Consider the following 26,656-nt stretch of genomic DNA (forward strand, 5'->3'; position numbering starts at 1 on the left):
ATGTGAATGAGCATTTTAACCCATCTTTTGTTGCTGTCTTGAGCCCTAGCTGGGGAGGAGAAAGAGGAATAAAAGAGTATGACATCATGTTAGTAGGGACACTCAAGTCCATCTGCATTGCCCACACTCTACCAACATCTTGTGTGCCAGGGTCTACATGAAGGCCAGTGTGTTTCACAGTTTTCTAAGAGCCAGACAGGCTGCCAGTCTCACTCTTCCACAGCATCATCTCCTTTACTCCAAAGAAGCAGGTAAAAATATTGAGATGTGATACTTCAGTGATGCCTTGGAAAAAAATTCCCCATGGGTGATATACACATGTTGGATTCCCTATTAAATAAAATCTAAGCAAGCTCACTTATACCCTCTTCAGACTCTTTTATAAAATGTCTCTTTACTCAGGATCCTTACTGTAACTGTTGGGTCTTTGAGGATGGAAAAGAACAGAGAAAGAACTTTCCATGTCTATTAACACAAAGGGGAAAGTGTAGGGATTAAAGCTGTACAAACACATGCATTTCAAAGCACATAATTGGCCACTTTGAACAGACTATCTGACATTCCAGACTTGCAACATGTAAGCAATTTTTCTGAGTCGCTTATATCACAAGGTGGTATGCCTGACACTCTGCTACAAAAAAATACCTGATGACTGTTACTTCAAGTTCAAGTGTTACAGCTGCATGTTCAGGTCATTTAATCTCTTTTGTTCGCATGCTACAAATCACAAATTCTGGTACTGGTTTGCACTCAAGAAATCATCAGAGTTTTTGTGAAAAGAAATGTTGAAACCACATTTTTCTCTGAAAATGCCATAGATAATTGATTTTTTTTTTTTAGGAATTCTCATTCCAATAGTCAGCTCACTGAACTGTGGTCATTGTATGTTTTCTTGACTATCTGGTTATTTGCCTTTGTCCATAGTATGCCTTTTTTGTTGGTTTCTTTGTTATTAAACAGTAAGTTATATATTGAAAATTATTTCACGTGGCGTCTCTGTTCCCATCCATCTCTGAACTGTAAAATGGTGTCGTGCACTGTTTTGTTCTGCTGACTAACTGCATCTACATCTATAAAATGATTCAGTCTTCAGTGGCCAGAGGCTCATCTTATTATTTTCTTCCCCTTAAATAACTCCTTAAAGAAAACATTGAATATGAAAGTGCGTTTCATTGGTTATTGATTTTTTCTTTTTAAATAAACTGTTATCTTTCTGAATATAATTCACTTCTTTGAGGCTGAAATTCCGTGTGTAAATATTAGCTTGATTAATGGAAATTGTATGCATAAAAGCTTAAGGACACTGCTGGAAATCTTTCCACCGCTTTGTTCCCAGGTACAGTTCCTTCTTAGTACCTCAGGCTTGAGGGGCAGGATTTGGCCATAGTGCAACTTACAGAAATCAGTGCAACTGCAGAAATAGTGCAACTGCACTGCTGGACCTCATCATCACTAACATGGAGGGTCTGGTTGAAGCAGTAAAGGTTGAGGGCTGCCTTGGTTGCAGTGACCATGAGATGGTGGAGGTTCAGGATCCTGTGTGGCAGGAACAGAATAGCAAGCAGAATTGCAACCCTGGACTTCAGCAGGGTAAACTTTGGCCTTTTCAAGCAATTGCTAAGGGAAATCCCATGGGCAAGGCTGCTTGAAGGTAAAAGGGCCCAAGATAGTTGGTTAGCATTCAGTGACTGCTTCTACCAGGCACAAGATCAGAGCATCCCGACACGTAGGAAGTCAAGGAAGGGAGCCAGGAGACCTGCGTGGTTAAACAGGGAACTGCTGGGTAAGCTCAAGTGGAAGAGGAGAGTTTATAGATCATGGAAGGAGGGGCTGGCCACTTGGGAAGAACATAAGGCAGTTGTCAGAGGGTGTAGGGAGGCAACTAGGAAAGCTAAGGCAGCCTTAGAATTAAACCTAGTGAGAGGGGTCAAAGACAACAGGAAGAGATTTTTCAAATACATGGCAGATAAAACTAACACTAGAGGCAATGTAGGCCCACTGAGGAATGGGGTGGGTGCCCTGGTGACAGCAGATACAGAGAAGACAGAATTACTAAATGCCTTCTTTGTCTCTGTCTACTCTGTCGGAAGCTGTCCTGAGGAGCCCCGCACAGCTGAGGCGCCAGAGGAAGTCAGGACAATGGAGGAGTCTGCCTTGGTTGATGAGAACTGGGTTAGGGAGCAGTTAGACAATCAGGACATCCATAAATCCATGGGTCTGGATGGGATGCACCCGCAGGTGCTGAGGGAGCTGGCTGAGGTCATTGCTGGACCACTCTCCATCATCTTTGCCAAGTCTTGGGAAACGGGAGAGGTGCCTGAGGACTGGAGGAAAGCAAATGTCACTCCAGTCTTCAAAACGGGCAAGAAGGAGGACCTGGGTAACTATAGACAGCCTCACCACTATCCCTGGGAAAGTGATGAAACAACTTATGCCTGGTGCCATCTCAAGGCTTATCAAGGATAAGAGGGTCATTAGGGGCAGTCAACATGGCTTCACCAAGGGAAAGTCATACTTAACCAACCACATTGACTTTTATGAGGACATAATGAGGTGGGTAAATGATGGCAGAACAGTCCATGTGGTCTACCTTGACTTCAGTAAAGCATTTGACACAGTCTCCCACAGCATTCCTACAGCTAAACTGAGGGAGTGAGGTCCGGACGATCAGGTAGTGAGGGTGAGTGTCGTGAGGATGGAGCCAGGCTCTTCTTAGTGACAACCAACAGTAGAACAAGGAGTAATGGGTTCAAACTGGAACACAAGAGGTTCCACTTAAATTTGAGAAGAAACTTCTTCTCAGTAAGGGTAACAGAACACTGGAACAGACTGCCCAGAAGGGTTGTGGAATCTCCTTCTCTGGAGACATTAAAAACCCGCCTGGACGCATTCCTCTGTAGCCTCGTCTAGGTGTTCCTGCTCCAGCAGGGATATTGGACTAGATGATCTTTTGAGGTCACTTCCAATCCCTAACATTCTGTGATTCTGTGATTCTGTGAAATATATCCCTGAAGCAGGGACAGAGAAGTACTAAACATGCAAGAACTTCAGTTTAATACTTTCAATTTTATGCTTTCCATTTGTATAATCATGTCAATTTTATAATGGCAAAAAGTAGCACTAAACCATTAAATCCAGCATAATCCAATTACAATTAATATTTCTCTCTCTCTGGCATGTCTTATTCTTACATAGGAGAAAAATCACCAAATGTGATTATTTTATGGATTCACATAGACACTCTACCTTAAGTCAGCTATGTTGTGATATTTCTTTGTTTTCCTGTGTAACTGTTACTGAGATGCTGTCTCAGTGCTGTGACAAAGAAGGAGATAATAGTTTTTAAAATTAATTTCATAAACTATGAAAGGGGTGCACTTGTTACAAGCAAGTTTGCCAGCATCTCAATACAGATTTTGCAGGGTCAGTGTTCTTGGGGGGAATTTTCTTCTGCCCTCACTTAGGGTGATAACCCCTGAACAGCACCAGCTTTCTCAGGGACATGTAGATGTCTCTCCAAGGAAACTTGTATAGCTTAAGCCGTGCTTCCAGTGACAGCTCCATGTCAGGAAGAATGAGCTGGGATTAGGTAAGCTTGGTTTATTACTCTTGGCTGTTGCAAACGTGTTTGTAAAAATTCTCCTCTGATGTCAGATGAATTGGGCAAGACGTAATGTTTTTATCACAACTGCAGCTGAGGAGAGTAAACTGCAACCAGTACAGCAGTACAACTTCTAGAGGTCACTTCTCCACTCCACCAGCAATTTTTCAAATGCTGTGAAGTTCATTTTCTTTCCATATTAGGGCCCGGAGAAGAAGATTGCTTTTGTTATTTTTTAGGCTCTACATTTGCCTCTTTCCTCCTTTGCTGTGAGACACACGTTATTCCTTCTATATATTGTGTTCACTTAGAGACTTGTAAGGAGTTCCTAGGTAAAGATATGCAGTGCTACACCTCCAAAGGGCTGGGATCAGCAAACTGTATCATTGTGATCTGAGCTAGTGAGCTGGAAGAGGTCTTCTTTCCATCTGTGAAGACAACAGGAACAGACAGAGGGGTTTTGGCTGAGTAGATCAGGGTACTGCAGCCACTGTGGAAACAAAACTGAAGTCCAAGAACGTAGCATTGATACTTAAGGCAAAGTGGATCAATATTTATTTTAACACCTAGGTATCCAGTGTCCCAAGTTCCCTAAACTTGATTATGCCTCTGTTACAGAAGTAGTGGTAATAACATCTTTTATATCGAGACCAAAGTTCAAATCTTGAAGGTCACAAAAGGTGTCAATGTGTAGCTCAGGTCTGTGAGGTTCAGCATATTCTGTCATCTGAAGGGCCACAATGTTCTCTCGTGGCAACCGACCCTATTGCCAGGTTGCTCTCCAGACTCCAGGACTACGGATCAGGCTCTACACTCCAGCTTTCTGTGACAATACTCCGAAAGCACCACTATCTCTCCTCAAGTATTAGCTTTACCCTCATTTTCCCTTCAAAATGTGCTGGGTTTTTTCAGACAGGCTTCTCTTCCTTCTTGCTCCTGCACCACTGGGAGCAGCATTGGTTATTGGCAGTTATTGGGATTGGTCTTTGGGGTTCCTTTCCTGGATTTGGTAAGCCTGTCCCCACGTCTGATTTTCCAAAAGCTGTGGCTTTTTCTGAGTGCTGGCTCAGCCTCACAGATCCCACCCTTCTCTTTCAGTTTTTGTTTCCTGCTTCTCTTCTGCACACAACAAGCTCCCCAGCAGCACCAGCGACATGGAGGGAATTCAGAATGGCACATACCAACTCTATGCTGTGGCTGGCAGTGGCTTTAGGAAGGTGGAGGAGATGTAACTCTGCTGCCCCTCAGCCCTGTAAAAGGGTGAGGATGAGGCCAGTAGGATGTGTGGCAGGAAGTGGGAGGCTGTGGGAATGTTTTGTTATTTGTGGGAATGTTTTGTTATTGTAATATTAATACAGCATTATGAGGAATCCCCAAATGGCTGATTAGCTGTCAACTTGTGATGCTGTGCCTGTGCATGATTGTATCTGGGAAAAATGCAGTGAGGCCAACTAATTAAAACACTAACCCACAGTTTATCTACATGTTTTTGCTTTTCTAACCCCTCTTATTTTTCTCAGGTTTTTTTTTCCTCCTTTTCATTTCCTATCTTGCCCTTCATTTTCCCTTTTTATTATTTATAAAATTCCCTTTTATAATTTTCTTCCAATCTAGCTTCTTTCATTTCTCCTTTTCTCCTAGGCCCTCTGTGCCTTATATTGCATTTCCCCTTCTGTTAATCAGTCCTTCCCCAGATCCTAACACCTCATGGGAACCATCATTCAAGGGTTTTAAGGGCAATTTTACAGCTTTTCCTCTCTTGTTCTTTTCTTATCTCCTTTGCCGGGGTAGGCACCTTTAGTCTGACTGACAGAGCATTCCTGTTGTGGCTACTGCTGCTGCTGGAAGAAACTTGTTGCAGGTCCCCAAAGGGACACTACCAAAGTCCAGATGTATATTTACAGTGTTTCACTCACAGATTAGGTGCTTTACAAAGAAGCTATTTCAATGCAGTCACCATGTAATGCTTGTATATGAAGTGGGATTGATGATGATGCAGAGGGTGTAGAGACACAGAATTAAGCAGGCTTTTCAAACATATGGTCAGAAAAATACTTATTCAGCCAAGGGGAGGAAAAGACTGCTGTTTCTTTACTAGAATTGTAGTATAGTATAGGTCAGAAGGGATCTTCAAAGGTCATCTAGTCCAACGCCCCAGCAATGAGCAGGTACATCTTCAACTAGATCAGGTTGCTCAGAATCCCATCCAGCCTGGCCTTGAATGTTTCCAGAGATGGGGCATCTAGCACCTCTCTGGGCAACCTGGGCCAGTGTTTTACTGCCCTCATTGCAAAAAGTTTCTTCTTTATGTCTAGTCTGAATCTCCCTTCTTTTAGTTTAAAACCATAACCCCTTGTCCTATTGCAACATATGCTGCTAATAAGTCTGTCCCCATCTTTCTTATAGGCCCCTTTTAAGTACTGAAAGGCCACAATAAGGTGTCCCTGGAACCTTCTCTTCTCCAGGCTGAACAACCCCAACTTTCTCAGCCTGTCCTCACAGCAGAGCTGTTCCAGCCCTCTGATCATTTTTGTGTCCCTCCTCTGGCCCCTCTCCAACAGGTCCATGTCTTTCCTGTACTGAGGGCTCCAGAGCTGGAGGCAGTACTGCAGCCAGGGCCTCACCAGGGCAGAGTAGAGGGCGAGAATCATATGGCGTATTCCTGGAGCTGTTGGTTTGGATTTTCAGCTCTCATAGGCCAGCTGTTATGTCATTTGCTGGCACTAATTACTGCATTACTTAATGCAGTAACTGCTATTCTTGTTTCTGAAGAAGACCAGCTTTGCTTGGCAGAGCCTGTTCTCTAGCTCATGGCAGGTGGTGGTAGGACATGTCTCTGAGCCAGCCCTGTTTCTCCCATACTCCCACCAGCTCTTCATGGCATCACCCACGGGCAGGGGGCTCTGGAGGAGCCTTGGCAGAGCTGCTTTCAGCTCACCAGGCTGAGCTTGGAAGACCCACTGTGCTGCCCTGGGCAGCCCGGTCCTGCGGCTGCCTCCACAGCTGCAAGTACTTGGAGGCAGAGAGAAAGAATAAGCAAGTTTTAAAATCAGGAATTACTCATTACATCTGGGAGCTTTCTGATGTCATGTCCTTCTAGAAGAGTTTCCCTGTCAAAAGCAAGCTTATTAGCAATTTAGTTTACTCTCTCCTACTAGGTCGAACCACAGAGCAGCATCATTCAGTATTACCCAAAGTATGAAACAATTTAGATTTAGAAAGCCTATTCCCTACCATACAGTTTATTTTTAAATTTAAAGATAAATTAAAGGCCCTCCTAGCACATCAGAAGCCACCACACCACAGCCAGGGGATGAGCTCATGCTCTGGATGCAGGAGTCACAGCCCACTCCACCAGATAACTGTGGTACCCATGGGGAGCAATGCTCTGGGGTGTCAGGTCTCCCCAAAGCACGAGGCATAGCCTGCATGAGGCTCACATCCTGCACAAACAGTCAGAGGCTTCATAGTATTCAGGAAGTTAATAATCACAAACTCAGAAGTTTCTAATGGCTTTTAAACTCGAATTTAATTTAACTTTCAATCAAGTTGTATCAAATTTAACTAAAGATTAGGTGGCAGGAGGACAGGCTGAACTGCTGCTATGTACCTCTTCATTTTACTTTCCTGCCAGCCCTGCATTAGTAGATTTACTCTTTTTTGGTGTGCGTAAAGTTAGGGGTGAATGTGCTCACAAGAAAATATCTGCATTCCCCAAAGCCTTTGTTATGCAAGTAAAAAAACAACACCAATATAAAATGCCATTGTGTGAATTTGCAGCACTAAATATCCAGTTTTGTGTTAGGCAGAAATTTGGGGTTTTCCTGATCAGTACTTTGATTTTCTTTCCCTGTGACTAGAGAAAGGATGTTGGGGATGACAGAGAAACTGGAAAGCCTTTGAGGTTCATATTGACATGCATAAATCATGTTTGAAGCTGAGTCAATCCCCCTGAAATTCTTTTCCCTTGGGCTAGATTGGTGGGCATCTCTGTGCTTTTTTTTTTTCTTGCTTCTGCAATGTAGGTCATAACCAACTTCCTAGAACTGTCTGAACATTTTTACTTAGTAAACTTAGTGTCTGTGCCCTAAAACATCTCTCTGCTCTCTTCCTCTGGCAGTCTATATTTTATATGGTTGTCAGCGTGTTGTTCTAAAAGCACTAAATGGAGTGTTGACAAGCATTTTGTGTTTTATGGCTTAGTCAGCATAGGAGATGGGCGTTCATTGTACTCCCCTAAGCAGAAATGTCCATAGCATGGTTTCTGGTGGCTGTTGAGCACGAACTTGCCCGGTTCCTTCCTCCAGCCTCCCCCCGAAAAAATCACTTTCTTATAAGAACCTTATAGAAAACCTAAGAGTGCATTGTGGAGGTGAACTTCTGAATTTCAGAGTCCAGACTATTACCCCCACTCTTAGGTATACCATTTTAAAACAAAAGATGCTATGTCTTTCTATATTCTTGGTGGGATTTAATAATAGCCCATGTTATTTATTTTTTTTTTTTGTTCTTGTTCCAGAAGAGAGACTGTTTTACACACAATTTGTGATGAGGTTTTTGCATTTAAACATGTGTGTGTGTGTGTGTGTGTTAGCTTGAAAGGGTGTCTTATTATGTGCTTTCTCCTCCTCGGTTCTTTCATATGTATCTTCTTTCTTTTCCTAGTAATTAAGTGTCTCAAGCTGGTAGCAACTTCCAGGCTGTCCCTCTGTCTAAGTGAGCTATCCTGAGTGTAAGCCTAGAGTTAAACAGAAACATCTCTGTTCTCTTCACTCCTGTGATCTTACATCAGTTCACCAGTTATTATTTCCTCTTGTCAAATGAAGCAACTGCAAAGCTTTGAAATGATGTTACAGCTTTTCCAAATAACAATTTCCCTCTCCTTCTCTCGCCTCCTCCTGCCTTTCCATGTATATTTGATAGTAGATCAGCTTCCTCTTGAAATGATCCCCAGTAGAGCACTTCAGCTATTTCAGCTGTTGTTTGGTTGGTTTTTTTTCTGAAGGCATTTTTTAAAAACTAGCTTTTACAGCAGAGTTTGGTTATAATGAAGAACAATAAAAAAAAAATTCCTTCTGCCTTGGAGACCCAGTCTTGTACGCACTAATGCATGTGGTGAACTCTGTGCCCGGAATATCCCCACTGGATTCAGTCAGTGATATCGTTTGCACTTGCAGAGTTAAGCATTTGTGTAAGTGCTTGCAAGGTGGTAGCTTTAAATCTCACTAGAAGCTAAAAAGATATGCATTGCAGTGCAGAAGAGACTAAACCAAGACAACTCACATTCGTTATCTTTTTTATTATTACTATGTGAGTTTCTAACGTGGCTGTTGTTTAGCAACGCTTATAATGAAGAAAAGCACAATGATCTTCCAAAGAATTTCTCCACCCCATTCCAATACTTGTCATCACTTTGATCTATGCAGGATATTCAGGGCACTTGTGGTCTGTGCAATTTCACGGTGATGCTGAGTGAATATCTGATGTGACAGAAGACACCAAGGGCTACAGGATTTAATCCTGGTACAGTTTTTCAGATTAATAAATGACACAACCAAAACCCCTCTAGAGTTATTTTGTTGCTGTTATTGCAGAATTGAATTCAGGCTTAGTCTGCTCAAATGTTTCTTTTTGATGTAATTTCATAAGAAATCACAGAACAATAGTCTTTTGAGTAGACAGGATTTTAAATTCTTATGCGTTTGAAAATAAGGACCAGATAAGGACTGTATCAGGAGTCAGGTTAGTGGCCAGCCGGCAGTGCAGAGATCTAGGGTGAGATGCTGTCATCAAGATCTTTAGACCATGCAGAAGTTATTCTGCATGGAGTTGTTTGCAACATGCCAATGAAGCAGGAGCAGCCTGTCTTGGTGGCCAAAACTTCACATAAATCAATGGAAATGCTGGGATGGTCAGCATATGTTCAACAAAGCTTGCAATTTTTACAGCCTTTCTGTACAAAGCTTCATAGTGAACAATGACTTAGGATGCAATAGGCTATTCATAATACCACAGGGCTTTCCTGAAGACATCGCTAATACCAATGCATGATGCCAATCCAGAACAGCTTTAAAAAAAAGAGTGCTTGAAAAGCTGGAAATATTTTTGTTCACAGTAATGCAGAGTGTCAATGAATTGTGCAATTGAAAGTGTGTAAGCATGGATCTTTCTGGGTGCTGCATGAAGCAGAGGAGAAATGACACCTCTTGGAACTTTTGTTTCAGACTCTGAGCAGCTTTTGGTATTCACCATTATTTTCAATTGTTGTTTTTTAAGATGTGTCTGTGAATGAAAGACTTAGAAAATGTCTTTTTCAAGGGTAGACTGAAAAAGAGTGGAAGACTTTATGAAGCAAAAGTTAACAGCTTCCAAAATACAATGCTATGAGCAAGTTAGTAAACATTGAGTGTTAGGTCATAAAATACCTTTCAGATTTATAGAAGAAAACAATGCATTGTATAAAATCATAGAATAGATGATATTTCTTGCTTTAAAAGCCTCAGCAATTTATTTTTAATGGCAACGTGGTCCTTGGAAATACCGTTTCCTAAATAAACAATGTCAAACTGCTTAACTTAAGGAAATATACTTTGGTAACAAGAGATCCAGTGCTTGTTTTTCTCCCTTCCCTTTCTCTAGGAGAGTTGCACTGACCTCCGTGAGTTAGCCTGGCCTTCATAGTGATGGAGAATGAGGCAAGCCACCCTAGGTTCATAGTGTTCATAGTATATATGAGAAAATAGCTCCTTACTTCAACGGTGCACGCTACAAGGCATGGCCAAAGGTGCAGCAGTTCATTCCAGAGCAGGAGCCAGGTGGCCTGGTTGCTAATATTGATGAGTGGGGTTGTTTATCACATTGCTAATGACAGTCTAAGTATGTCATCTCCTTCTATCAAGAAGTATTCGTGGCAGAAGAGTTTGGAGCTTGTGAATCAAACTGGGAAATCAAAATGGCCAGACTATCAAGGACCTCGCTCTACCATTCAGAGGTATATGAAGACAATTTGACTTTTCCCAGTATCCAGTAGTTCAACTGAGCTGAAGCACTAAACTCAAGCTAAATTTCTTAAGATGTCATTAGTGGATGCTAGTGTTGTGTATCAGTATGATACTTCTGGAATTTGAAATCTTGTTTAGCTCTTACAATATGCATTGTGTGTGGCCAGTTTGAAGCAAGTATCGTGACACTGTCCTAAGTGCTCTGGGAAACAATGTGCAATGGGTTTTTATTCCCCAAAGGTTTGAGATTGTCTAAATGGTATGACGGAAGTCTCTGCTTCAGCACCTGCACCAGAAGTGGGTACATGCTGGTTGCCCAAAGGAGATCTAGGCATTAACTCATCATTTCTACATGTTTAGACTAGACTTCTAAGTAGCTTGTTCTTTTCTCAGTTTACCACAGTCTAAATGCTGGATACTATATTCCTATTCTGATATTGGCAGATTTTGAAGTGTTTTCAATGTGAACAAATAAGACCTGTACAAAGAACCAGCACATTGAAATTTTACCAGTGTCGCAGACTTTGGGCTTTGTTAACGCTGTGATTTGAGCTCAGGCTTGGCTCCTGGGCTTTGGCTTGAAGAGGCTGCTGGCATGTTCTTGTGGTGTCCATAACCAGAGACAAGTTTCATGGGAGACACAATCACCAAGAGCAGTGCCATGGCACTGGAGAGGAGTCTACCTGGATGGCTCTCTTCTGCCTCTCCGTTCCTGGCAAGCAGCATCTGGCATCGGATTAGAAGAAATATCTTTAGTAGCTGTTGTTTGGCTTGTATTGGAGCCTTTACTTGCAAAAGTGAAAACCACAAAAAGTTCTGGAGTTCTCTTCCAGTCAGAGCTCCAGGGTAGTCCTCTTTCTGCTCTTTCTCCTTGGAAAATAGAGTCTCAAATTAGCCAAGTGCTGGCTAATTTGTTTCACAGCACCTTTTCTCAGCTGGTGCTGAAGCTGGGATGGGAAGGACTGAGGGAGCTCCAGCTTTTCTCCAGATATCTTTCCTTCATTCCTGGGAGGTGGCATCAGCAGTTAATATTAGACAAGTAGTTAGGAGCAGGCTTCTATCTGCAGCTCAGCAGTAATTCATCTCCCATTCAAATGGGATTAATGGGGCTGGGAGGCTCCTTACTGAACATAGGGACCCACAGTGGATTTCACAATAGGTGCTGTGAGATGGCCATAACCTAAATATAGGGACTTCAATACTTGGAAGTCTCCAAAAGATCTACAATTTTTTTTTTTTTAATTAAGTAAAGATAAAATCTGGGCTCTGACCCAAGCTTAGTGTTTGATGTAAGCATAGCCATAAACAGGATGTAAACAAGGTTTGCAGAAGTTACAGGATATTATCCTGGCCCAATGCATTAACCTCCCTGATCTTAGTGTGAACTGTGATTTTTATGATGCAAGTGAAAAGTTAAGTTTTCAAAATTAATAATGTACTTTAAAGTACACTCTGTGTACATTCTGCAAACAAATTCTCAAAAATATAGTTAAGGTCCATTTTACTGTTGACATTAAAATCATTCTTGTCTAAAGATGTCTGCCTTTATTTCAACACAAGGAGTACTTCAATTTGGGAAGATGTAAATTTCTGTGTCGCAGTTTCCATTATGAAAAGGAAACTGCATGGAGATACCAGAAAAAGAAACTCCGCTGTTGTCATGGTGACAGCAATTAGCAGCAGTTAAAACAGCAAACAATGGATTTAATGGTTTGGTCTAATAGTGACTTAATTACTTAGCAATCTCGTTTGTCTACCAGCATTTCAATACACAGGAATAATTCAGTGCTATGCTCCCACTATATGATGCTTTTACTTAGTATTTTGAGTCTATTACAAGCAGAATTGCAGTAGCACCATTACCATAAATATTTTTGATTCTGTATGTGGTAGGAAGGCCAAGGTAAAGGCTCTCCAGCAATCCCACTTGAACACCTCCTGTCACGTAGCAGAGAGCCTACTAGACAGAAAGGAGCAGTCTGTGCTCATTGTACTGTGATGGTAAAAAATAATCTGAATTCCACTGCAATTGTATCTCCTTTAATATGGGTGGAGAATTTCAAGCTATTAGGCCAGTCAAGGGCATACATCGCAATTTATGTCAGGAATGCATTCTCTTGTACAAACACCAAATATCTGCCTTTCTCCTCATTATTTCTTCAGGTTGTGGAAATGACAGAAACCTTCACATTAGTTCTCAAGTCTATAAAATGCATTGCAACTACTGTTTCCTATTGGTGGAATCAGCAATGAAGGCCACGAAGTAAAGGTGTGCCATGGCTTGTGTCTGCCTTATAAAAGTGAGTGCTTCTATGTTGTTTTGGCCATCTCTGGGAAGTTCTGGTACAGCCTCTTCTAGATGTGGGTCTTGTCAGTGACCAACAAAATATTTTGGGTTGTGTACACCAGGTAAATCTGCATTAGCACAAGAAAAACTGCAAAATGGGTAAGTCACACAGATGCGAGCTGAGTTTTATTCTAGTCCAAGCACAACTAAACTACAATGTGCAAACCAGGAGAGGAGACCCTTCTTTGTACTTTATCACATGGCAGAAATTTTAAATGTTTGCTCTGTCAGGAAGAAGATACAACAAAACTTGCTTAGGAAGACTGAGTGGTTTGTCAATCAACACAATCATTTTTGTGTTTATGAAGAAGGATCATGACACTGGTCCAGCTGTAAAGTAACCCAGAAAAATAGTTTACCTCATTGGAGGGAGACCTGTTTCCACAAAATTAGGGGATAATGCAGAGAAAGAACAGGGAACCGATGACAAAGCAAGCAGAAGTGCTTGTTTTGGTAGCACTGCCACCTCAAAATGTTCATCAAATTACCTTAGATTTCATTTCTTGTAAGATTTTTACTTTTTGTTTAGTTGTCCTTTTCAGCCTAACCTAATGACAGAGGAACTACCTGTCTTTTCCACTTTAAAAGCAGATATTGAATGGTAGCTTTAGCCTTTGGTTTTTTTCTCTTTTAAATTTTGAGGGTTCTTTTGTTCTGGGAGTCTTGAAAGTACTCAACCAACTTTTAGAAGTTAGGTGTTAAGTTTATACGGATTGGAAGTTGGCCAATACAGTAAATAAAACAAATCACAGTGCTTAGCCAGCTTGATTTCCCTTTTCTCAGCCAAAGGAGTGTGAAGGTCTCTAAGCCTTGTTATAAACCAAAGTGAAATGTTAATACCTCACTTCTCTCGAAGTTAGTGAGTAAACTGATACAGCCTCTTCTCCATGTCTCAGGTGACCTTTCTCTAAGCCCTAAAGGACTTTACTTTTCAAGTCCAGGTCCATTTGACATTTGATGGAAATTTGAGCTTGCATTATTGTCACTGGTACATCATTGCACAGGGCTCTGAACCATGCTCAGCTACACCATCTGAAAATCTTTCAGTCATGGTTTAAGAAACGTGACCAATAGCTAACAGCCTTAATATTGGGTTGTGACATCCTTTGCCCAGATGGAGTGACAACCATCATGTGCCCAAAGGTGATTTGATTTCTCTGGAAATCCAGAGTAAGGAAGTGAAGGACAATCCATATTTGCTGAAAAGGCTATGTAGCAATGTTCAGAAACTGTCTGACTTGGAAAAGTCTTTGCCCCAGGAGTACTTGTGAACACAAATCAGAGTAGCTGGGCCAAGGTTGCTGCTGGAGGTGCAGAACTACAGACCTTCCCAGCCACAGCAAGCTGAAAGCCCTGTTTGCTTGGCTGCTCTGTGAGAAGCTGGAATCAGTGAGGAATCTAAAAGGACACTTGGGCAACAGGTAGAACTACGTGGTTGTGGACTGTGGTGCTTTCAGCGCTATGGTATGGATGCAAATCATAGAGTTATTTCTGTTACAACCTTTATATCACAGGTCATGCATGCACCACAGCAATGATCATGTTTCCTTGTTATTACTGAAAAATAAGGTTCAGATGCATTACAAAACTTCAAATAATATGTTGAATTATTATATATACTAGTACATAGTATAGGACATATAGACTATAGTTTGAGTAAGCATGTGTTCTCTTAATCTTCAGGAGATTGTCAAAGGAGACAAGAAATTTCTGTAGGCATTCTAAAGCCAGGTTTGTAGTAGGAAATATCAGCCAAAGAGGAGCGTCAAGACCAACTTGATGATTTTTTCTTCTACTCAACACCTATTGCATATGCATATATAATTAATATTTTTGCCAGTTCCATGAATGGAATAACCTTTACCAACAAGAAAAGCACCTAGGCATATCAGCAAAACTTTAAAATGTGCTGCTTTCAAATGCTTAACTGTCTGTTCAAGGAAACAAAATTGTCCTGTGAATATTCAATTCATTTCAAAAGGTTTTCATTGTCTTAAGAAAGAAATCACAGTTGCTTTCCCAGCATATTCATAGCATAATTATATTTGAGATTTAATTTCCCCAAGCAACGGAAATCATCCCCTTTGCCATATACTGATGGCTTTGTTACTCTTAGCATGATGAAGCCATTCCTATATTATTAAAATAAGTAGGAGTTCTGCCACTTGTATAAATGGAAAAAGGACTGGCACTCACGTTTCCACTTTCACTAAGGAATTGTTCTGAATCATAGTGCAGGACTTATTTTTTAGGATGACTTTACCTCAGTCAAGGTGTCTTTCTATTTTATATGGAACGATCACGTTCTGTGTTAACAAAATCTTCTATATGCCTAGCTCTTGGACTCTGAGATGAGCAAAGGATAAGAACAAGCTTTTTCTTTTAATTTAGATAAGTAATTTCTTTCCTCCAAATGCAATGGTGAAGACATCACATTTTCTTCTCCTATTAAGAGTCAGATACTCAAGTCAGTAAAGTTGTTTTATATTACTGAAATATCTGATCAGACTCCTCATCCCAGCAGGAAAAAGAGGGTTACTAAAGTGAAGAGCATCAAATGGCTTTCCTTGGTGTTAATACCAATATGTGAAAATTAACGTTGCTTTAATCTGTGATCTTTTAGTCATGTGGTAATTTAACAGGGAAAGTGAGGGGAACATAAGGGACATAAACGTGTCTAGTCCTCTAATTTACATTGTCTGAGAAAGTGGTCTGTGTAATTGCAAACAATATAATTCTTAAAGTCTACAAGGTGGAAGTGTCTCTTGGGGGAAAAAAAAAAAAAAAAAAAAAGAAGTCCAAATAAAAGGTCCAGGAGAGTTTCCTTACTATATAAGGTTCTGTCTTTATGATAAAATTCAATGAGACACTGAGTAATAAGAAACCAAGTGTTACTATCAGTGTAGTTACATTGCACTGTTGTGCCTATTAATATGGAGACCATATTGAAATACCATCATGATGGAGTCTCTTTACCCCATGAAGAACCCTCATATTTCTGTGCCAGCTTGGCTATTCATGTATAACACTGAGTTTTGTCAGGTAGGTATATCATCACTACCTGCTAGTTGTCCTAAATTCTGTTTTTCCTAAGGATCAGTCAGGATTGCATTCTAACAGTTATTTAACTTTTTCTGACAAAAAGGCACTGTGGTCAGAAAATTGCATTCTCTGTAAGAAGCAATATTAAAGGCACAACAAGCAATCTGTCTCAACAGAAAGCAGAGTATAACGAGGTCTGGTATGACAGCACCAGAAACTATTTAATGCCAGATAAATTGAAAACAAATCATCAAAAAACATGACTACCAATAATTATAAGGGATAGTGAAGAACCAAAGTTGGGATCACTACAGCACAACATGAATTTGAACTAGGATAAGGTTTTATAAATGCATGAAAAGCAAGAGGAAAGAGTAAATAACAGACGACAGGGGAAGCTGCTTTTTTCTTATGTCTTTACAAAAAGCTAACAGTAGTCGTCAACAAGTTAATAGAGTTTTAACCAGAGGACAGGAGTTTGGACTATAAAAAGGAAATAATATTACCTAAGTATTCTTAAATGATACTTAGATTACAGAAATCATTAGGAAATCATGAAATTAATCTTAAACTACAGTGAACTAGCAGATTATCATTAAGACCTCCAGCAAGTGAAGAACAGCAAACGTAATACTTTTTCCTAAAGAGAAAGAAAGGACATCAAGAGGAAGCCAGCCTAACTTAGATTTATGCAAGGATACTAGAATAAATAATTCAAATAATCTAATTTAAATAGACTAAATTATTTAAACCTACAGAATACTAATGTAACGGGAAACAGCCAACATGTATTTGTCAGGAGCAAGTCAATCTGCTTTCTGTCTTTGACAGGGTAATCATACCAATAGACACGGTAGCAGGAAAAGACATGATATATCTTGACTTTCATGTCATCGTTGCAAGTAAAATAAATAAACAGAGCTAAGAATATGGACAAAAAATAATTCTCAAAATGGATCAGTGGTTCACTGTCCAATCAGGACACATTTCAGATGAGATGCTCTTGGGACCCACCCTACATCTGTTTCTAAGCAAATTTTAATTAATAACTTTGATGGCAGGCTAGAGAGTGTCCTGAACAATTTGTGAATGGCTTCTGTGTAGGAAGAGCTGGATTTATTTTGCAATATGTGATGTGGCATGCAAATGATGGAGAGTTGTCTGAAATCAACAGGAAGAGATACGGAATACATCAAGAGGGATGCACCATGCTTGGGAAGGAAACATCCAATGGACAAATTGATAAATAATAGCCAGGCAAATTGGGCCACAGGCCAAATACATGTGAGTAGTGTCGTGCTGTTGGAAAACCAGGCAAATACCTGTCTGGAGTATGGTGACAGAGCAGTTTCATGTAAGGCAGAAGAATGAGTCACCCTCCTGTGCTTGGTACTTTTGAGATCCTAGGTGGAATATCATATCTATTTTTGGGCACTATGCCCCACAAAGTTTCACTCGATATGGAGACATTTTAAATAATTGATGTTTAAAAAATTTTAACTATTAGAGGAAGATGAAGGAATTGGCTTTGGTTAGTCAAGAAAGAGAAAAAAAAGACTGCAGGAAGCATAGTAGTCTTCAAACACAGAAATTATTTGTAGAGAAAGCTGGTCTTCATTTCGCATGGGAAAAAATAAATAATCCTCTTATCCTGCAGCAAAGGTTATTTACCTCAAATCTTAGAAGGCTTTGAAAAGCAGGTTAGACCAATTTGGGTCACAGTTGGGCCAAGTGTTTAACTCTGCCTTGGAGCTAGAAAATGAACAACCTCTAATTTTCTGCATCTATTTTAATGTAAAGGCCACCTGGCCTTTTTGAGAAAAATCCATTGACTATTCTATAAGTAGTTGCTACCTAATGTTAATACAGCTCATCAAACAGTGGTAAACTCTTCTCTCTGATGGAAGTCAGAAGTGCAAAATACAAAGTCTGAATATCGCAAGAGGTCTTGGAGAGAGTGGAGAAATGCCACCCATAGTGGGGTTTTCTGGTCTTGACGAGGCAACCCACTGTGTACCTCTGCTTCTCCTGAGGCATCTGCAAGCCTTCAGCTTTGGTCTCACCACTGTTTAGTGTTCTATTTTAAATGAACAATACAATTATTTGTAAGCTAGTAATCACAAATTCTTAGAAATGCAGAGAAGCTCCATAGACAGTGAGAGCCCGTGGTTGACACCTGCAGGCTTTATCTGTTGTTAACAAAGTTGCTCTCCCTGGGTTCATCAGCTGACAGTGCTGTCTATCAGTGCAATTCTCACCAACAGCAAGGAGCCTGATTTCCATCTCACTTAATTAAATCAGGACCTTTGTGTTCCTTGCATTGATATCAAAAATATCCTAAGTTTATTTCCAGTGCATTATAGTTACCTCAGGATGGGCTGGGGTCAGAAAGCTTGATTTTTTTTTTTTTTTCTTAGAAAAAATGTACATCACAACAGAAAGAGCTCTGCCCCTTACGGTCCCCTCTATTGCCTTGAGTTACTGGAGTGCAGAACTGCTGCAAACTCCATATATTTAGCTTGATTTTCACTGTAGCAGCTAGCAGCCTGCTCAGTATTTTTAAATGTACTCATTTATTTTAGATTACAGTCATCTATCCATGGTCTTATTACTGTTGTCTTGTTGACAGTGTATCTTTTTTAAATCTTACCTACATGCTCTTAACAACATGTTACCTTGTTGCGAGGTCTTGGCCAGGTGTTTGGTGTCATTAAAAGAGGTGGCAGCTTCTTACTGGCCACACAACTTTCTCATGTACAGCTGTTGTCCTCTGCTCTCTCAGGGTGCAGAGCAATGTGGATGTGGCTTTGGAAGGAGGGATGGCTGAGTATCTTCCACATGATGGGCTTGGCAGGCTTGTGCTGTCAGCCAAGAGCAGGCTCCCCAGCACAGGGTTTGAGTCTGTACTACCAAAACCTAATTTTCTTGCTGAGTAGGACACTGAGATCCGGAACAGATCCAGAGCAGTATTCAGGCACCTGATCTGGATGCACATTCAAACCGTCTTCACTGAATAAAGATTTGTAGTGCCAAGGATTTTTTATGGTTGGTGCCTGACAGAGCATTGCAGAGGTTTTGCTTTATTTTCTCTTTGCAGTGCAGCCAAGTCCTCTGGCCATTCAACCAGAAAGCAGGAGAGCTCGATTCACCTCCTTCCTCCTTCAAACCCACATTTCCAGAACTCAGGGACATGTGTTAGGTGAAGAAAACCACTGCTATCCCTTAGAGCTCGCAGCCAAAAAGCCTAAAGGAGGTGGAAGAGGAGCCTAATCCTGTAGCCCAGCATGTAGGAGCACACCTGGGAAGGAAGGAAGGAAGGAAGGAAGGAAGGAAGGAAGGAAGGAAGGAAGGAAGGAAGGAAGGAAGGAAGGAAGGAAGGAAGGAAAGAAGGAAGGAAGGAAGGAAGGAAGGAAGGAAGGAAGGAAGGAAGGAAGGAAAGAAGGAAGGAAGGAAGGAAGGAAGGAAGGAAGGAAGGAAGGAAGGAAGGAAGGAAGGAAGGAAGGAAGGAAGGAAGGAAAAAAGGTGGCTGCCTGTGTTGTTTCCTCCGTATGCCATGATTGACTAATGTAAAGTGTACAAGCAAGATTTAATGCTGCTCGAGAGCAGACTGAGTCAGCTCTGAGCATCCATGGGGTGAACCCCAGAGGTGCTGCAGCAGGTGAGGCTGGTGCAGCAGCTCCAGGCAAAGCCCTGCAGCTCCGAGTGGGCAGAGGGCAGGAGGAATTCAGGCTCGAGGATGACACAAAGCGATGGAGGGGAAGGGCCTGAGGAGAGCTGCTCCACCTGACCTTATTTTATTACTCTCTTCCGCTGGTTTTAGCTATAGGTGTCCCCACTTCTATGCTGCTGTGACAAGCATTTCAGAATTAGCAGTGTAGCTATTCAGATGCTTAAAATTAAGCATATAATTATGTTCCTGAATCAAGGCTTAAATAAGTTAATTAAATTTCATCATTATAATGATTTTTGTAAAGGCAGCATCCTCATTTTCTAATGCTCACCATAAATGTGGGAAAATTAAAGAAGGAACAAATTTTCTAACCCAAGTAATTAATTCGTTATGTTTTTAATAGGAAAAAGTATTTAATGGAAACACTTTTTGAAGTTTACTAAGTAATTCTTTGGTATGTTAGTATTTTTTCTCCCCCAGGAAGTTGTTGGCTAACCATCCCTAGAGGTGTTTGAAAGATACGTAGATGAGGTTCTTAGGGACATGGTTTAGACGTGGACTCTGCAGTATTAGGTTTGTGGTTGGACTCAATGATCTTCAAGGTCATTTCTAACCAGAAAGATTCTCTGATTCTAAGATTCTGTAATGAAGAGAATAAAATAATATTTCACTTAGAACCATTCCTTCTATATATGTTCCAGTTGTTCTTACTATTAGAGCTGACCAAGATAAAGTGACATCTGAAGTGTATATACAGTATAGACAAGAGTCTCTGAGATAAACATTCTGCAATCCTTAAATAGTTTCCAAATTTCTCTGAAGGGACTTAACATCAACAAAGAAATTTGACAGAGAAAAGCAGTTTCTGATTACACAGATTTCTTTTTGCCATTTAATGGGGTTTAAATTGAATCACTGACCTAAAATATTCATTTTGAAAATGACTTCTAAAAAAAAAATTCTGACAAAGTTGTCGATGCTTTCAGTTTTGTTCTCTGAAGACAGCTGAATGGCACAAAAATGTATCTTTCATTGTCTGCTCATTCTAAATAATCCCTTTTAGCAGGATTAGTCACAGTATTAAATTGGGAGAAGGAGCAATTAATTATATTTTTATGAAATGAAGAAGTGAATAATATTTGAAATGTTCTTCTTTCCTCCTTGCCGTCTCCCTTTGAAATCTGAAATTGCATTATGCATTTTTCAGTTATGGAAAATCTTTCAGTCTTCAATTTAAACAAAAGTGGTGGGAATGTACATGGCACAAAATTAATTTGGATTGGCGTTTAGGTACACTAGGGGAATGTATGGCCAAGATGAAAAGGAATGCTTGACTTATAATGACTGTTAATCCATGAAGCAAGGCCTTGCTGCTGCAAAGAGCTGTCAGGAGTTTGGACAAGCAGCTGTGCTCACTCTAAACAAATATTTTCATTCTTAGATTTCTTTTTTGCAATGGTTAGTTGGGATGTTTAAAAAATTAGCTGTGGTCCTGCTTGTCCTCATCACCATGGCATGGTGTTGGTCAGTATGGTAATGATGTAATGTTTATTAATACCATTTTTGTAGTGAACTTATTAGGGGTTTTTTTTCTAGCTTTTGTTACAAGGGTTGCATAACAGCTAAAAAGCTCTGAACATTCTTCTGTGGAAAAAAAAAATACATGAGGATAAACTTCTGGAAAAAATGAAAGTAGGTAGACAGTTGCAGAGGAGAGCAGTGTAATTATAAGGATGTATCACTAGCTCTCTGCTAAACTTGGATAAAATGACCACAGATTATTAAGAGAGATTGCGAGGCCTGTGGGGGCAGAAAGCACAATACAGAAAGACCACAATTATCCATATGTAGGTTGTGTAAATGATACACAGGGGCACAAAACCTCTTGGAAAGATAAATCTGAGAACCCACAAAAGGGAAACAACTGTTATTAGCCTGAAATGGTGCATCAGGCCCGTATCAATAAGTAATTGTGGAAGAACCACATTATCTTACTGCCTGTAATGTGACCATAATCAAACCTCCTGCTGGGAACAAAAATACTGTAAAAGATCCACTGCATAAAAGTTTACTCCCAAAAAGGAAGAAACTCTTAAGAAAATTGAAAGGGAAAGCCAGAAGGGTAAAATGCCAGCAGATGAGTGTGGAAAATGCTGAAAGACTCAATGTTGAAGGCTTCATGTAGGTGTACAGCACCTATAAAAAGGCCGCTGTTCAACAGATTCCTATGTAATTTATAATTACAAAGGAAATGAATAGGCTAGTGATAAAGGCTGCTGGTGACACAGAGTTATTCAGGATTACTGACTGCAAAGATTTGTAAGAAAAGTCTGATGTAAAATTAATGACTGGGTGCAAAATTGTAGAAAAGCACTTGTGGATAAACGCTAGATAATGTGCATGGAAAAAAAATAACTAAGTGTACAGGCACACTGGTGCCATCTATTCCTGTTCAGGAAAAAGACATTTATGTCATTATCGTGCTCATTTTCATTGCCCTGAAAAATATTAGCTCGTTGTTCAAACCTGGTCAAAAATGTGTTCAAATATTAAGAACAAAACTGAAAATCCAGAAGAATGGTAGAAGATAAATACCTGATACATCCATATCTCAAATACCACATGAAATTCAGGTTTTCTCAGTCTCTGGAAGGACATAGATAAACTAGTAAAGGTCCTAATAATGACCAAAAGTGTAAACTGTTTATGTATGAGAACAGATTAGTGGGTTAGGTCTCTTCATCTAAGAAAAAATATCATAATCATAAAAGTACTATTAAATAAGTGCATACATCATACTGCTCCTGAGAGAGCAAGGATACCATCCTGCAACCCATAAACAATAAGAAATTAGTGAATAGGAAGTAAATTTCTTGGTTTCTTGCAAAAGGAGAACCACAGGGAAAAATTTTAAACAGAAGGAGCCATTTTCCTAAAAAAAAAAAAAAAATAAATTAAAAAAAAAAATTGAAAATTCCTTTGACATGTGATTTTTTTATATTCAGAAGTAAAAGTGAGACCAAGAAAGTATCCATGGAGGACACACCCATCACCGGCTGTTAGATACAAGATCCAGCCTGTGAATGAAGAAGCTCTTGGGCTGCTGACCACAGGAGGTGAGAGGAGAAAGCATCACTATTGTTTCCCAAAATCTGGTGCTGACTGCTGCCACAGCCCCACACTGGAGAGACGTTTGCTTCGACCCAGGATGAGTTTCCTCTGCCCCAATAATGTTTTCACCGCCTGCAAGCTTCTATATTTATTGTAATTTAGCACAAAACTAATTTTCATTTAAAGAGCCAGTCATTATGACAAATCCACTTTCAAGCATCTGGACCCTTGTTTTACAGCGTTTGGATGGTGGGAAATCACCTTAAAATATGTTGAACAGCTGTTGAAAGGTTGTTCTAGGGCTGTAGCACTGAAAGGCTCTGAGGACACAATATTATGGTCTTTCAGTACTTAAAACGGGCTTGTAAGCAGGATGGAGAGAGACTTTTTACCAGGACCTGTAGTAACAGGATAAGGGACAACAGTTCTAACCTGAAAGAGGGTGGATTAGATGAGTAGGTTTAGACTGGACATGAGGCAGATTATGAGGGTGGTGAGACACTGGAACATGTTGCCAGGGTAGTTGTAGATGCCCCACCATTGCAAGTGTTCAAGACCAGGGTGAACAGGGCTTTGACTACCCAATTTACTGGAAGATGTCCCTGCCCATGGCATCAGGTTGGGCAAGGTGATCTTTGAGAGTGCCTTCCAACCCAAACCACTCCATGATCCTGTGAAATCTTGCCTTCAGTCCCCTCTACTTGACAGTATGAGAGGAGCTGCAGGAGAAGTAGATTTGAGCCATCTCCATTTGAGTAGGTTCACGTTGTTGCCGGACTGCATCCAGGCCCTTGGTGAGTATTTCTGCCTCACTGCCAGCTAACATGAGCTGCTCCATCTCTAAAATGGCACCTTTACAGATTGTTCAGTTTAAGCACAGTTTCAACATAAAAGGAACTTAATGTCAAGGAAAAGAACTGATTTTTTTATAAGCCACCTGCTTCAGGTGAATGTGGTTGCATGGTGATCTTGGAGCCTGACATGTTTGTGTCTCATTAAAAACAATCATGTGCAATAATTCAAGTGATAATCTGTGATTTCAGGGTAGTGTGATGCTGCCCCATGCAGATGCTCTGTCTCCTTAAGTCATGCATTTTTAAATGGAATACATCACCCATAGCTTTTAAAATTATCTGATAAATATATCTTGACAACACTAAAGTTTTGCTCAGCATGAGATTTTATTAATATGCTGTAATTTCTTCAATGACACTTGATGCTTTTTTAATTAAAAAGGCCAGAATGTTTCAATGTCAACATCTCTACTAGTGCCAGAAGACCTGAGCTTTCAGAATTGATTTCTGCTCATCTCAAAAGAGTGAAACCTACGGGCAAAGCAGCTGAATAACTAAATGTTAAAAGACCCTATTTTTTCAAAGCTTGCCTTTTGATCCTCACATTGCTGCTGAGGTTCTAAATGCATCATTCATTGTGGGAGGAGTGTTTTCCTATCTCACCTGGATTGCATGCTGTTATTCTTTTAATTGTAAAGTGTCTCTTTTTCTGAGGAAAATGGATCTGATGGTGAACAGCTGCCCTGGCAGACACAGAGGCTGCACATACAGAGCTTCTGCTTGCCTTTTCTGCACTTATTTTTCTAGAAAGAATTAAAACTTGCAGTTTTTTTTTCCTTCAAAGAGTTGTTATTTTTCTGTTGAAACAAACACCGCAACAGCTTGACCAAAAAAAAAAAAAAAAAGGTTTATTATTGTAACCCGAAGTGGTAGGTGTAGAAATACCTGCCCAAACTGGCATGGGCATTTTCACTGAGGAAAATGTAAAGTTGAATAAATATAACTAATCGAATGTTTTTGTTATCAGCACCTTTAATATGTGCCCTGTCCTTTCCAGCTCTATTTCAGGATTGTTTCCTATTCTTATTTCTCATGTAACATTCATTTGATGTATCTGAAGCATTGCTGAAGTCCCTGCTGTGCACCAAGGCCTGATCCACTGCAACGTCTGCTGTGAATTGCACTAGAGCTGCCCAGTCTGAGAGCAGGAGCCAACCTGCAGAGCTGCTGCTCAGCAAATTCCTGCCAAAGCCTGAGTCCAATTGCCCTTTTCAGGGCAAACATTTTTAAGGAAATAAGAAATTTAAATTCAGTTCTGACTCAAACGAAGCTGTGCTGCTTGAGTTTCACCATCATACTTGTGAGGCATCCCCCACATCACACATCTTTGTGTGATTATCTAATTATTTGGTTTTGTGATATATGCTTGTTAATGGCAGAACTAGATAAATGCTAATTGACTGTCTTTCACTCATATGTTGATGATTTAAATGTATACCAGCCTGATAGTGACTGTTCATTTTTTCTGCTCTGTTGCTGATGTCTGCAAATAAAGAAGGAGAAATGGGCAGGTGGTTTTAATGTAGTCTTTTTTTAATGGATGTTATCAGCAGGATCGCTAGCATGGCTGTTGAAAGGACCATGTATGACCCCGGTCTTTCAGAATTGCTTCTTTCAGGCTGAACAGGAGAATTAGATGAGGGCAAAAAAGGGCCAGGTTGCTTTGCCATGAACCCAGTGGTAGCCTTTAACTGAGAAAATGAGACTGTTGTGTTCTTTACTGCTGGTCTGAAAGATGTCACTTGTTTCAACGTTTCTAAATTTTGCTGTGTTTTTAAAACAAGTCAGTGTGTTATGAACTCTTTACAGAGATAGAGATAGCACAATTTTAGAGATGTTAGAGATAGTACAATAACATGTAGCACAATGGAAGATAAATGATGTATTCCTGTGGTGCAAACCACCGGCTGCTGGCGTGTCAGAGCCAGTCCCTGTCCTTATACTCTGTATTCATTGGTGCCTTGAGGGATACTTATTCACATTATCTGTTCTGTTCTAGTGATCCACCATTTTTCAACAGAAGAGAGGTGCATGCGAGCAATAAAAGAGATGGCTCGCATCTTGAGAGTAGGAGGCCAGATAATGATATATGTGTGGGCAATGGAGCAAAAACAGAGAAGATTTGAAAAGCAAGACGTCTTTGTTCCTTGGAATCCTTCACCTCCTTCCTGCTCCTCGGGTGAGCCTTGCTCACATGCAGTACAAAAATCAGTTCTTCACAAGGACAAAGAACTGGCTTTGAACTAGCCCTATCACAAGTTGGATGGGACTTCAGAGGTACAGGGGACAGCAAGGAGCTCATCCTGTGGAGGGGAGAAAAAAGCACAGCGCACAGTGTTAAAGATATCTCTGAGATGGCTTCTGTTCTCAAGATCGCTTGGCTCAGTATTAGGTTTGGGTGATCGGTGGCACCAAAACCAGCTCATTAGTCACTGTAATTATGATATTCAGCTGAATGAATTAAACAGGGGGAAAAAATGTTGAAAAAAACAGAGCACGTGATGTCCTGAAACATGCTTCTGTTTATTTTTTAGTACATTGCAAACCAAGTTTTGAAAATGCAACAGCTTTTGAAGTGGCTGTTAAACCTGTGCCCTTGTCATGCTGCTCGAAGGCTTTCAGAAGTTGCTCTTCAGAATTAGGGCAAGTAACTCTGCAGCTCCTTATGGCTGCACTATTGCAGTGAAGTCTGTCTACCTGACCTGATTTCACATCAGAAAGAATTAGTTGTCAGACAACAACTTAAAATAGACCATCACCCAAAACAAGGAGCTTTCTGCCAATGCCAGAAGAAAAGGAGAGCAGGCTCTTCTCTGGAGAACTCAGTCAATGAGTGTGCCCTGACCAGGCAGAGCAGACAGCAGGTGGGTGCTGGGGGGAGCCTGGCTGAGATGCCACCATGTTTTTAAAGAAGGGGCATTGGCTGAACTGATAGAGCGTCACATTCCAGAGCTACATATTACTCATTCATACTTTAACCATGCCAATTGGTGTGTGATCACAGAAAAGACTGAAGTGTGGAAGATCTAG

The 26,656-nt window shown here is 40.5% G+C and overlaps 1 pseudogene across 1 annotated transcript; it reads left to right on the forward strand.

Annotated features, from left to right (window-relative positions):
• The first annotated feature begins 4,755 nt into the window (after positions 1 to 4,755).
• On the forward strand, positions 4,756 to 26,656 carry LOC308053395 (putative tRNA methyltransferase 9B; annotated as a pseudogene). The gene is made up of 4 exons: positions 4,756 to 4,829; positions 10,319 to 10,437; positions 12,766 to 12,935; positions 25,626 to 26,656. The product of its transcript is annotated as a putative tRNA methyltransferase 9B (transcript).

Source organism: Nesoenas mayeri (assembly GCF_963082525.1).
Source record: "Nesoenas mayeri genome assembly, chromosome: 1".
Classification (NCBI taxonomy): domain Eukaryota; kingdom Metazoa; phylum Chordata; class Aves; order Columbiformes; family Columbidae; genus Nesoenas; species Nesoenas mayeri.